The sequence below is a fragment of the Schistocerca cancellata genome, chromosome 7 (genome assembly GCF_023864275.1).
Source record: "Schistocerca cancellata isolate TAMUIC-IGC-003103 chromosome 7, iqSchCanc2.1, whole genome shotgun sequence".
Taxonomy (NCBI): domain Eukaryota; kingdom Metazoa; phylum Arthropoda; class Insecta; order Orthoptera; family Acrididae; genus Schistocerca; species Schistocerca cancellata.
The window spans coordinates 480,660,485-480,674,051 of NC_064632.1; the positions used below are offsets into that span (position 1 = coordinate 480,660,485).

Genomic DNA, 13,567 nt, shown 5'->3' on the forward strand with positions numbered 1-13,567 from the left:
TGAGCTTAAATGAAATAATGAATTAATGAATGAATGGCTCAAAATAGCTATACGAAGAAAACTGCAAAACGCTTAATCGTTTGCCAAACACATCTGTTTTTATGTTTTTTATCCAAAGCACGTTTCTGGAGGTAATACCGCTTTGGAACTCAATCGTGTTATTTATCGACAACAGCGCTATCTATCTCGCTACGCCAAAAGTTTTACATAGAAAAATTACGTAATTTTTCCGTAACAACCGATTGTACAATAAAAATGGGGTGTTCCTACTTCAGATTTCAAAGCTCTCCCCCGCCGCCATGCCCTGGCGGTGGGTATCACTGGATAGCATTTTTAAAAATACTGAACAGGTATTTTTCTGCTTCTTAATCCGATGAGTAGTTCTCGAAATATTTCGTTGTATCGAGATAAAAAAACTCAGTCTGTATATATGGAAAAGGCAATGACACAGAAATAAAGGACAGGTTCAAGAGTGAGATTGAAATTTACGGTGAAAGTTTCGCTGATGGCATTGTTGTCGTCAGTGAAGGTGGAGAAGCATTACGGGATCTGTTGAATAGAATGAAGAGTCTACTGATTAGAGAATACAATAGGGCTTGAGAATAAAGCGAAGAAAGCCGAAAGTAAAGAAGTAGCAGAAATTAGAATAGCGAGAAGCTTAATACCAAAATTAGTGTCCGCCGCTCGTGGTCTCGCGGTAGCGTTCTCGCTTCCCGAGCACAGGGTCCCGGGTTCGATTCCCGGCGGGGTCGGGGATTTTCACCTGCCTCGAGATGACTGGGTGTTTGTGTTGTCCTCATCATTTCATCATCATCCAGGAAAGTGGCGAAATTGGACTGAGCAAAGGTTGGGAAATTGTACGGGCGCTGATAACCACGCAGTTGAGCGCCCCACAAACCAAACATCATCATCATCATCATCAAAATTAGTGACGATGAGGTAGACGAAGTTAAGTAAAATAACTCATGACACGGTTCTAGGCGCTCAATCCGGAATCGCGCGACTGCTACGGTCGCAGGTTCGAATCCTGCCTCGGGCATGGATGTGTGTGATGTCCTTAGGTTAGTTAGGTTTAAGTAGTTCTAAGTTCTAGTGGACTGATGACCACAGATGTTAAGTCCCATAGTGCTCAGAACCATTTGAACCATTTTTTTGAACTCATGACAGACGATGAAAGGATGACATAAAAAGCAGACGTGCACAGGCAAATAGAGAAGGCCCGGCTAAATGAAATCTTCCAGTATCAAACATAGGCCTTAGTTTGAGGAAGAAACATTTGTGAGTGTACGCTTGGATCACAGCATTATGTGATAGTGACTCATGGAACAGAACAGAGTCAAAGCATTCGAGATACGGCGCTACAGAAGAATATTGAAAATTAGATGGACTGATAATGTAATGAAAGAGGGACCTCTCCGTGGAATCTGTGAGAAAAGGAACATATAGATGAGACCGACAAGAGTGTGGAACGGGATGACTGGACACAAGGTAAGACATCAGGGAGTAACTTCCATGCTACCATTTGGTGCCGTAGAGGATAAAAGCAGTAGGGGAAGACACAAATCGGAATAAATTCAACAAATCATTGAGGACTCAAGACGTAGGTGGTACCCTGACAAAAGGAGGTTGGCTGAGGAGAGAAATCCGTAGCGGTCCACCCCGTAGCAGTCAGATGACTGACGACTGAAAAGAAAAAAAAGGTTGTGTGTGTGTGTGTGTGTGTGTGTGTGTGTGTGTGTGTGCGTGTGTGTGTGTGTGTGTGAGGCAGGGTAGAGGTCACACTGAATCTTACGATTGAGCACACAGTTCCGTTTTACTTTGCAGAGAATTTTGATGACATCAGTGGATGATGCGCAGCTCTTGTGAAGTGTGTTCCAAAAAAATATGATAAAACAGAGTCCACAATGAAAAGGTCTTCGCAGGAGAAGCTGAAATTACACGCTGTGTTGTTGCAGTTATAAACTTTAAGATTCCAATTCTTCAGTCGCATCGATTGCTGTTTATCACCTTCATTTCAACGAGAATTCTCCATCCTACCATCCTACGTAATCGGCGATTTACCTTATACAAGCATACACATACATAGGAGGCTGATCTCTGCGATTATTTTGTTGCATCTTTTAAATAACAGCCAAACTACTCTCTTCCGTTCAGTGTAATCTTGCTTGAAGAAATATAGCGACCAGACACGTTTTTTCTGAAATGTCGCGTTTCTCGCTTTCACTCATCTTCAACTTGTGTAATACATTTATATCTTCATCACAATATGTTTTTATCGACTTCTTTTACAAAGAAGCAGTTTTTTCTGTAATTTGTATTTCCACTTAATGCACTACCTGGACCACGTAGCGAATACTGCGCTGCACAGTGTATCAGTAAACAAAAAAACGTGTTGGTACTGTTATCCACGCCAATGGCCTTGCCGCTGTGGTGACACCTGTTCACGTCAGATCACTGAAGTTAAGCGCTGTCAGGCTGGGCTAGTACTTGGATGGGTGACCGTCCGGTCTGCCGAGCGCTGTTGGCAAGCGGGGTGATCTCAGCCCTTCTGAGGCAAATTGAGGAGCTACTTGACTGAGAAGTAGCGGCTCCGGTGACGAAAACCGACAACGGCCTGAAGAGCGGTGTGCTGGTCACATGGCCCTCCGTATCCGCATCCAGTGACGCCCTTGGACTGAGAGGATAACACGGCGGCCGGTCGGTTCCGTTGGGCCTTTCAAGGCCTGTTCGGACGGAGTAGTAGTAGTAGTAGTAGTAATATACACTCCTGGAAATTGAAATAAGAACACCGTGAATTCATTGTCCCAGGAAGGGGAAACTTTATTGACACATTCCTGGGGTCAGATACATCACATGATCACACTGACAGAACCACAGGCACATAGACACAGGCAACAGAGCATGCACAATGCCGGCACTAGTACAGTATATATCCACCTTTCGCAGCAATGCAGGCTGCTATTCTCCCATGGAGACGATCGTAGAGATGCTGGATGTAGTCCTGTGGAACGGCTTGCCATGCCATTTCCACCTGGCGCCTCAGTTGGACCAGCGTTCGTGCTGGACGTGCAGACCGCGTGAGACGACGCTTCATCCAGTCCCAAAGATGCTCAATGGGGGACAGATCCGGAGATCTTGCTGGCCAGGGTAGTTGACTTACACCTTCTAGAGCACGTTGGGTGGCACGGGATACATGCTGACGTGCATTGTCCTGTTGGAACAGCAAGTTCCCTTGCCGGTCTAGGAATGGTAGAACGATGGGTTCGATGACGGTTTGGATGTACCGTGCACTATTCAGTGTCCCCTCGACGATCACCAGTGGTGTACGGCCAGTGTAGGAGATCGCTCCCCACACCATGATGCCGGGTGTTGGCCCTGTGTGCCTCGGTCGTATGCAGTCCTGATTGTGGCGCTCACCTGCACGGCGCCAAACACGCATACGACCATCATTGGCACCAAGGCAGAAGCGACTCTCATCGCTGAAGACGGCACGTCTCCATTCGTCCCTCGATTCACGCCTGTCGCGACACCACTGGAGGCGGGCTGCACGATGTTGGGGCGTGAGCGGAAGACGGCCTAACGGTGTGCGGGACCGTAGCCCAGCTTCATGGAGACGGTTGCGAATGGTCCTCGCCGATACCCCAGGAGCAACAGTGTGCCTAATTTGCTGGGAAGTGGCAGTGCGGTCCCCTACGGCACTGCGTAGGATCCTACAGTCTTGGCGTGCATCCGTGCGTCGCTGCGGTCCGGTCCCAGGTCGACGGGCACGTGCACCTTCCGCCGACCACTGGCGACAACATCGATGTACTGTGGAGACCTCACGCCCCACGTGTTGAGCAATTCGGCGGTACGTCCACCCGGCCTCCCGCATGCCCACTATACGCCCTCGCTCAAAGTCCGTCAACTGCACATACGGTTCACGTCCACGCTGTCGCGGCATGCTACCAGTGTTAAAGACTGCGATGGAGCTCCGTATGCCACGGCAAACTGGCTGACACTGACGGCGGCGGTGCACAAATGCTGCGCAGCTAGCGCCATTCGACGGGCAACACCGCGGTTCCTGGTGTGTCCGCTGTGCCGTGCGTGTGATCATTGCTTGTACAGCCCTCTCGCAGTGTCAGGAGCAAGTATGGTGGGTCTGACACACCGGTGCAATGTGTTCTTTTTTCCATTTCCAGGAGTGTAGTAGTATTACTGTTATCCGCACTATTTCTGGGACAGCAAAATTCATCCACCTCTTCAAGACCGTTGTAACCAAATTTTCCAGCACGCCCATTCGCTACGTCCACCATTACTTTAGTTTTGACTTGCTTCTCTGTTTATGTTACAGATGTCAACTGGTGAGCATTCTCTTTTATCAAGGATCTGACTCATTTCTTGTTAACTTTCAGCAATCACTGCTATGTTATCAGCACACCGAACAATGCTGACTTTCGTTTCGTCACAACTAAGTGTCACATCTGTTCTCTACTTCCCTCACTATGTCTTCTGTGTGAGTACTAAGTATCGTGGATTCAACGTGTTGTGACTTGGCAAGACAGCCAAGCCACTATGATTGGTAGCCGAAAGGCACACGTTAAGCTCACGCAGGCTGGCATGAGGTCTGGAACAGTTAAAGGAGTTGAGTCTAGTAAAAAATAATACGTAGCTGCTGGAATACTTAACTTTAATCCATAATTGGTGAGCATCGGTCTGACGGTACATGCATCACAAGATAAATAGCAAATGATAATGGCGCCTTGCTAGGTCGTAGCAAATGACGTAGCTGAAGGCTATGCTAACTATCGTCTCGGCAAATGGGAGCGTAATTTGTCAGTGAACCATCTCTAGCAAAGTCGGCTGTACAACTGGGGCGAGTGCTAGGAAGTGTCTCTACACCTGCCGTGTGGCGGCGCTCGGTCTGCAATCACTGACAGTGGCGACACGCGGGTCCGACGTATACTAGCGGACCGCGGCCGATTTAAAGGGTACCACCTAGCAAGTGTGGTGTCTGGCGGTGACACCACACAACGTAATACCGTTTCCGATATCAAAAGATATGCCAATAGTCGGTAACGTGCATTTCATGTGCCCTAAATTTCTCAGTAAATATACAGTGGAGGCATTGGCTGCATTGCACTGCTTTCTGTACCCCATACAGTTTTATTTATTGCTGGCAGTATTAATGTCCCAGCAAAGATTCATGAATGTACACATACTGCTTGAAAATACCATCGGTGACAGATAACTGTATCCTGAATATTACTGTAATTACCTAAATTACAAATGGATGAAGCGTCGGATACCGAGTCACTGGATTTGTGACTGGCGATAATGTGTTATTAATATCTCACTAGCTCGGCTGCTTCAGGAATTATATTGGTTTCATTTGAAAACAAGCTTGGCCTTTTAATGTTTCGTCTCTGATTCACAGCTGGATTTCACTATCTCTGAGAGAACGATAATAAATTCATAAGAACCCAATTAGCGAGATTGACAAACTCGAGACAACATCAAGGCACCGAACTTTCCCTGGTGACTTAGCTGTCGCCTGGAAAATGTTCTAATTAGCTTCGTATCTTAAGGCTTTCACCTAAAAGCAATTTATTATAGCTTACTCCTCCAGAAGCAAGTCTGAGTTTGTTAAAATACAAACGGGTTTGAAGACAAAAGATGTTTACTCCCACGTAGCAAAAAAACCGTTGTACAGGTTGTCCTAATTATCTTGACTCTCCAGTAATAACTTTTGGTCCAGAGGTAACATAAAAAATGCACCAAGCAAATGTTGTTTTACTACATGCAGGGCACTGATCAGAATGAGTTCCTTTCTTGTAATTATGTCAGTTGCGAACCTGTGAACAGCAGGAAGTCTACTGAAAATAGCACTCTGCATTCAGTAATCCACATACGAGTCCCCTGATACGTACTAAAAGTAATGAGACTGGTTACCCTAGGTAGATTACTTCGAACCCCCACACCAATAGTGTGGTGCCTTATCTATGGGTCGCACTAAGACCCTACCGTCGTGTGCTGCTGTGTCCGGCTGCTCTTCTGAAAATTGGTCTACATATTAGGAAGTTGTTTTCAGAAACCACCGCTAAGTGCGACAGCCCGTGAACAGGGTGGATCACTCGCATACACCACTTCCAAACTCGTCGATGACAAACCATCACAGCATTTCTGTACCTGAGGTCACTTCGCGAAATGGCGAGACCTACCGCCGAAAACTGATGGCTGCAAAAATCCCTCCTCCCCAGTGTGCAACTATTTGAAGGTGCTTCCCACACCCCTTCCCGTGGCTTGTAGTGCCACCATTGCAAAACTACGAATTTCTAATGCACTATTACTACAGGCTAATTGATCACCCGGATATGCAAAGTAAGCGCCTCAGTGCGCTGATAATTTTTGTACCTCTTCGTGTGAGTAATAAACAGAAGAATTAGCTAGCGAAAATGACGTACAATTGACTTAAAATCCAAATAATGCTACTATAGTATGTCGGTAAACTGAAGAAGGAACGAGCGAGTCCCCACTCAGCCTACCCAGCTACGTCACGAGGCGCTTTTACAGGCTGTTTCACAACTTAGTACCGGTCCTGCCGCGGCGCGCGTTTTAAATTTTTGTCGACGCCGTGTACAGATACGTCCTGGCAGCGTTTATTTTTAGACAAATGCGTTAAGATCATAATGAATCTAAAAGACGATAGCTTCTTCCGAAACACAACATTATAGAGGAAGTAATATTAACGTAGGAACGGAAGTCAGAATTCTGCTACAAATACAGAACCGAATGCCTGTTCATGTGAATGTGCGTACCTTCTACTGCTATTCATAAAACGAACCCCTTATGGTGCAATCAATCTGTAGAATTTAAGCCTTGTTCTTACTTTATGTTTATATTAAAAGCTAGAAATTTCCAGGTAAATCCCATTTTACGCTGTGTCTTACGCAAAACATCTTTCTGCCAAAGAAAACAGATTTTTGTTTTTTGACGGCAGTAAGTAATGTCCATAATGTCGTCATTATTTTTTGGTTTATGTGAAAGTCCTCCGGTCCGCAGCTCGTGGTCGTGCGGTAGCGTTCTCGCTTCCCGCGCCCGGGTTCCCGGGTTCGATTCCCGGCGGGGTCAGGGATTTTCTCTGCCTCGTGATGACTGGGTGTTGTGTGCTGTCCTTAGGTTAGTTAGGTTTAAGTAGTTCTAAGTTCTAGGGGACTGATGACTATAGATGTTAAGTCCCATAGTGCTGAGAGCCATTTGAACCATTTTTGAAAGTCCTCCATCGTTTGTCGAATGACCGATTTTGTGAAACTGCCTATAACGAAGAGTTTCCTCCCAAAATTATCAGTTTTCCTTCGTGGCGGTTCCAGTAAACCACGCGGTTTATTTTCGCGTTTCTTCCTTATGCGTCCTATTGTGGCGAGGCTGATGTTTGCATAAATTGCAGCACTCTGATTGGGACTGGTAATATTAGCCCATAGTTCTTTTGTGCCGCCTCTTTAACACATGATGTTGTAACATTACAGACAATCGAACGCTCGTTACTCCATAAATACCTGCTCTTCTCCATATTCTGCACATTTTCTTGCAATGCAGGGCGATTATCCATCACTTCCGGATTCCGAAGTATATCAGTAATCATACAAAATTACCTGTCTGACACTGGCAATTAAGATCCCACGAACAGAACGACGTGTATCACGGCTCGCTGATCTACACCGCTAGGCAGGTAACGGGCAACTGATTTTGGGTGCCCGTGTAGGCCAGTGGCAGGGTTCTTCTGGGAAAGGCCGCTTCCCCCACCAAAAGCACTGCTCGCTCTTGAGTTTACAGACAGACTATACTTTCTCTTATCTGCACATTCAGTAGATTATTATGAATTGGCTTAATGTAGTGATGTTATAATTTGTAGCTGACCTCGCTACTTGGACACTTTAAAACAAAGAAACGCCACCTGTAAAAGCCTTGAAGAGCCAACGGTACCGACCGGCAGCCGTGTCATCCTCAGACATTAGGCGTCACTGGATGCGGATACGCAGGGGCAAGTAGTCAGAACACCGCTCTTCCATTGCCAGTTTTCGTGAGCGGTGCCGCTCCTCAACTGGCCCCAAAGGCTGAGTGCACCCCGCTTGCCAACAGCATTCGGCAGACCCATACGGTGACCCATCCAAATGCTAGCCAAGTCTGACAGCGCTTAACTTCGGTGATCTGACGCAAACCGGTGTTAGCACTGTAGCAAGGTAATTGGCCACTGGGATACGAAGACCAGAATTAATTATGCAAACCTTGCTTATGATTTAACGGCAAATTCTAAATGTTAATAATTTCAGCAATACTGTATGTTAAATCTATTTACTTTAAGAAAATGTTCAAATGTGTGTGAATTCCTAAGGGACCAAACTGCTGAGGTCATCGGTCACTAAAATTACACACTACTTTAACTTATGCTAAGTAAAACACATATACCCAAGCACGAGGGAGGACTCTAACCTCCGCCGGGAGGGTCCACGCAATCCGTGACATGGAGTCTCAAACCTCGCTGCTACTATGCGCGCCTTACTTTAATAATGAACTGCTGTGAAACTTCCTGGCAGATTAAAACTGTGTGCTCGACCGAGACTCGAACTCGGGACCTTTGCCTTTCGCGGGCAATTGCTCTACCAACTGAGCTACCGAAGCACGACTCACGCCCGGTACTCACAGCTTTACTTCAGCCAGTATCTCGTCTCCTACCTTCTTCCTACCTCTTCTCAATGAACTGCTGTTTTTCTTTATAAAAGATAGCGTGTATATGGCATGTCAGCCGTATATGCCTACCAAAAGTCACATACTCGTAACACTAGCTAAGTATGACAACGTCTATGATTTATATTTTTCTATGTACCGTATAATATTGTCGTAAGTACTGCCCAACGGTAACTAAACTGTGGTTTCCTGTGTCGTTAACGCAATCGGCTTAATGTAACTGGTGTAACCATGGTGTACATGTGTTGCGTACATATTGTGGATCACATTCTTAAGTACAGGGTTATTACAAATGATTGAAGCGATTTCACTGCTCTACAATAACTTTATTATTTGAGATATTTTCACAATGCTTTGCACGCACATACAAAAACTCAAAAAGTTTTTTTAGGCATTCACAAATGTTCGATATGTGCCACTTTAGTGATTTGGCAGACATCAAGCCGATAATCAAGTTCCTCCCACACTCGGTGCAGCATGTCCCCATCAATGAGTTCGAAAGCATCGTTGATGCGAGCTCGCAGTTCTGGCACGTTTCTTGCTAGAGGAGGTCTAAACACTGAATCTTTCACATAACCCCACAGAAAGAAATCGCATGGGGTTAAGTCGGGAGAGCGTGGAGCCCATGACATGAATTGCTGATCATGATCTCCACCACGACCGATCCATCGGTTTTCCAATCTCCTGTTTAAGAAATGCCGAACATCATGATGAAAGTGCGGTGGAGCACCATCCTGTTGACCTTCGGCTGTGGTACGTTTAGCTCCCTGCTTGCTTTATTCATCGACTTCCGCAGGCTACGCGTGAAACTTGCCCGCACGCGTTCAACCGTTTCTTCGCTCACTGCAGGCCGACCCGTTGATTTCCCCTTACAGAGGCATCCAGAAGCTTTAAACTGCGCATACCATCGCCGAATGGAGTTAGCAGTTGGTGGATCTTTCTTGAACTTCGTCCTGAAGTGTCGTTGCACTGTTATGACTGACTGATGTGAGTGCATTTCAAGCACGACATACGCTTTCTCGGCTCCTGTCGCCATTTTGTCTCACTGCGCTCTCGAGCGCTCTGGCAGCAGAAACCCGAAGTGCGGCTTCAGCCGAACAAAACTTTATGAGTTTTTTTACGTATCTGTAGTGTGTCGTGACCATATGTCAATGAATGGAGCTACAGTTAATTTATGAAATCGCTTCAATCATTTGTAATAGCCCTGTATCATCTGACTTATCGAAGGTGTCCCTCTAATGATTTATAACACAGTGTAAATGCAAATGGTAAAAATAAGACAAAATACAATTAAACTGCTTGTAGCTTACAGAATTTTTGGAGTACAGACGACATCTTTTCTTTGCTTTCGTGACACTGACAAGGTGAAGTCGGTGTGCTGGTTTTATTTATAAACTATAGTTCATATTTTCTGTATGAGGAATTTTGAGGGGTCTTAAATAAGCAATGCTACACCTTTTTCGTGAAAAGAGATCGGATTTATTCAGGATTCCAGTATCCCTTATTATTGCCAACTCTTTCTGCTACAAAACCCTATTTCTCAACATAAACTCTTTTAAGTGCGACGGCCTTACGCCACCTTACTGGAAAGGTTTGTATGCCTGCGTGGTACCACCCTACTGGTCGACGTCGGCATGTATTGCTTACCTTGGGCTATTCCTAAAGGATGGGACCCTCCACACCCACTGTAGTGGACTGACCCGACAGCCAATCCACTATGACTTGTAGCCGAATAGCACGCGTTAAGCTCACGCAGACTGGCGTGAGGTCTGTAACAGTGTAAAGTACTTAATATAGCAAATAATGTACGTAGTTGATGTAATATTTAACTTTTTTCCATAATTGGTGAACATCGGACTGACGGTACAGGCTTTATAAGATAACCAGCAAAAGATAAATGGCGCCTTGCTAGGTCGTAGCAATTGACGTAGCTGAAGGCTATGCTAACTATCGTCTCGGCAAATGAGAGCGTAGTTGTCAGTGTAGCATCACTAGCATAGTCGTCTGTACAACTGGGGCGAGTGCTAGGACGTCTCTAGACCTGCCGTGTGGCGGCGCTCGGTCTGCAATCACTGACAGTGGCGACACGCGGGTCCGACGTATACTAGCGGACCGCGGCCGATTTAAAGGCTACCACCTAGCAAGTGTGGTGTCTGGCGGTGACACCACACCCACACCAACGTGGTGACCAAATCAAAAGTTCTACTATGACCTCCGTATGGCATGTTAGTTTTCAAATCGGGAGTCACAGGATGGGGGCTGTGATGTTGTCCATGCGTCTGGGTAGGATTACTCATTGACATGGTCTATCAGGAGACAGTAAGTGGACGAAAGCGATCGAAGGTTAGCGGTTTGTAAGTTCAGAGGGAAAAAAGTACCAAGGCAAGCGCCAAGGGAAAAAATACCTCTTCGACAGTAGGACGGGTAGTAAGGGCAGTAGCGGCTTGCTAGCTGCGACAGTGCATGCAAGGTGTGGTTATGTTAGTGTGAGGTATCGATGCAGCGTCGCTTTTGTCGTTGCGGGTGCTCGTTGTAGGGCCTGCTGCTGCTGCTACGTCCCTGTAACAGTTCATGGTCGTCATACATTAGTGGGCGATCGGTCATACATCAGCTCAGAGTGTAAGGGGTGTGTGTGGCTGGTTTGCATGCTGTGTACAGTACGGTTTCCCTGCGATTGTCTGTTTTTCAGCGGATCGAGCATCTTGGGTTGCCAGTAGTAGCTGTGTTGCAGGGGCCGCCAGTACTGTCATGTTAGCGTGCTATGGACCATAGATGTTTAGTTTCTTGCTAATAGTGTCTTTGGTCTGTTATGTTTCCATCTATGGTTGTGGTCGTATTTACCCAGAGAAAGGATAAACGGGTTACTCGAGTGTCTCGTGTTTCTGTACAGTTGTGTGGAGAGTTTTTGGAATACCTGCAATATGGTATCCAGCCGATATTCCCGGTGAAGATCCGCGGCACGTGTGTAGTGCGGAGCGTTGCTTATGATTCTGAGTACTCTGTTCTGTATGAGCTGCAGACGGCACAGGCGTGTGGGCTCTGCGTATTCCCAGACGGGAGCAGCTTACGTCATCAGAGGTCTGGTAAGTATGGTGTACATGGACCTGGACACCATCCTATTCAGTGTGCTACGCCTGTTAAGCATGGGGTAGAGTTGACTGAGCCTGGCGTTTGCTTTGTTGGTCACGGGTTGAATGTGGTCCCCCAAGAGTAGTTTCCGGTCCGGCCAGGCACTGACCTATTTGACCTTCTCACGGAAACGTATTGAGCCTGCATGTAGTGTTAGTAGGTTGCAGTGTTGATGTTTGCCCAGTAGTTTCGGTCTTACTAGTGAACAGAACGGCTTCGCACTTGTCGACGTTTACTCTAATACGCCATTTCGCCAGCCAAGGTTCTGCCGCGCTGAGTGCAGTCTGTAGTCTGAGTTAATGTTAGACGGTTTCCAAACTTGCGCGAGGATGGCAGTGTCATCCGCGTAGATTGCCACCGTCGTGTTGCGTGTAGCTGGGAGGTCGTTAATGTAGAGGTTAAACAGTAAGGGCCCTAGGATGCTTCCTTGTGGTACTCCTGCCTGGATACCCTGCACGTCGATGTTGAAACTCCTGTATGTGAGATATGAGGGTATGAGACGTACGAGCCCATCGGGGAACCCTCCGTCACTGGGTTTGCGTATGAGACCGTTGTGCCACAGACGATCAAAGGCCTTTTCGATATCCAGGAACACCGCCCCAGTTGCTTTGTTTGTGTTGTATCAGTGTGTTATGTATTCAACGACGCGGAGGAGTTCCCTTGGGCCAAATAGATGGAAGATCTTTATGGTCTTCTGCTACACAGCGAGGAATACAGCGGGCACATACCCCTGAGTACCTCCAACTGGTCGACAAGTGTGTCACTACTACCAACAGAGACGTCCAGCTGCGCAGCGAGGTGTCTGATTGTGATATGTCGACCACTTCGAATGAGTGTCGGAAAGTTCTAACATTCCAAGGATCACAACTGTGTAGGCCGACTGGCACGCGGGAGATCGGACAAGTTTCGCGACCTCGTTGCGATGACGACGCCGCGTCCAACGACTCATCGCGCTTTTGTTCACTGCCAGGTCTCCGTTAACATTCTGCAAAAGCCTCTGAATAACTGCGATGTTGTGGTTCTCCTTCAAAAGAAACTCAATGATAGCTCTCTGCTTGGAACTCACCTCAGTTACAGACGCCATTTTAAAAGCTACGTATAGCACTATCTCCTACCGGAGCTTCATGAAACTACTGGGGTATGTCCCACAAGAAATATCTGATAGAAGTGCTGCTCATCGCTGGAGAATGTCAGTTAGCATACCAGAAATTGCATTATTGCAACAGAAATGGGAACAGTAACTTTGGCGCTTCGTGTTCGGGAGTTCCACGACGATTGCCTTGCGTTGGATTGAAACTTCCCGTCTGCTGAAGTGTCACCACAAGACGGGAAAACATCCGTGAGGAAGGTGGATCTTGTCAGTGTATCGCTCTACAATGTTCTCTCTCTCTCTCTCTCTCTCTCCCTCTCCCCTGACGAAGTAGCATTTCGCCTATCTTCAACCACATGATGGTGCAATCAAGGACTGTCTTTACTGTACAAACATATCGTTTACAAGAGCTACGAAATTAAATGTACCTATGCTGTAAAGAAGAAAACATTATCTCAGTTACTGCTCTGCTTACATTGTCCATAGATCAGTAGCATTTCTATCTCCTCCAGTGGCGGTTTTACATATAGGCCCACTAGGCACGGGCCTAGGGGCGGCACTTTAATGGTGGCCTTTAAGGGTGGCGGCATTTTTTGCTCTGTACTCATTTTAACTTTTTACGTTTTA

General features: G+C 46.5%; 1 protein-coding gene and 1 non-coding gene across 2 annotated transcripts in view; one reads left to right on the forward strand and one right to left on the reverse strand.

Annotated features, from left to right (window-relative positions):
- Positions 1–13,567, forward strand: part of LOC126092090 (somatostatin receptor type 4-like) — a 389,704-nt gene that overhangs the window by 61,072 nt on the left and 315,065 nt on the right. The window lies entirely within an intron of this gene.
- Positions 8,582–8,656, reverse strand: Trnas-cga (transfer RNA serine (anticodon CGA)). The gene has a single exon. It is a non-coding gene; the product is annotated as a tRNA-Ser (tRNA).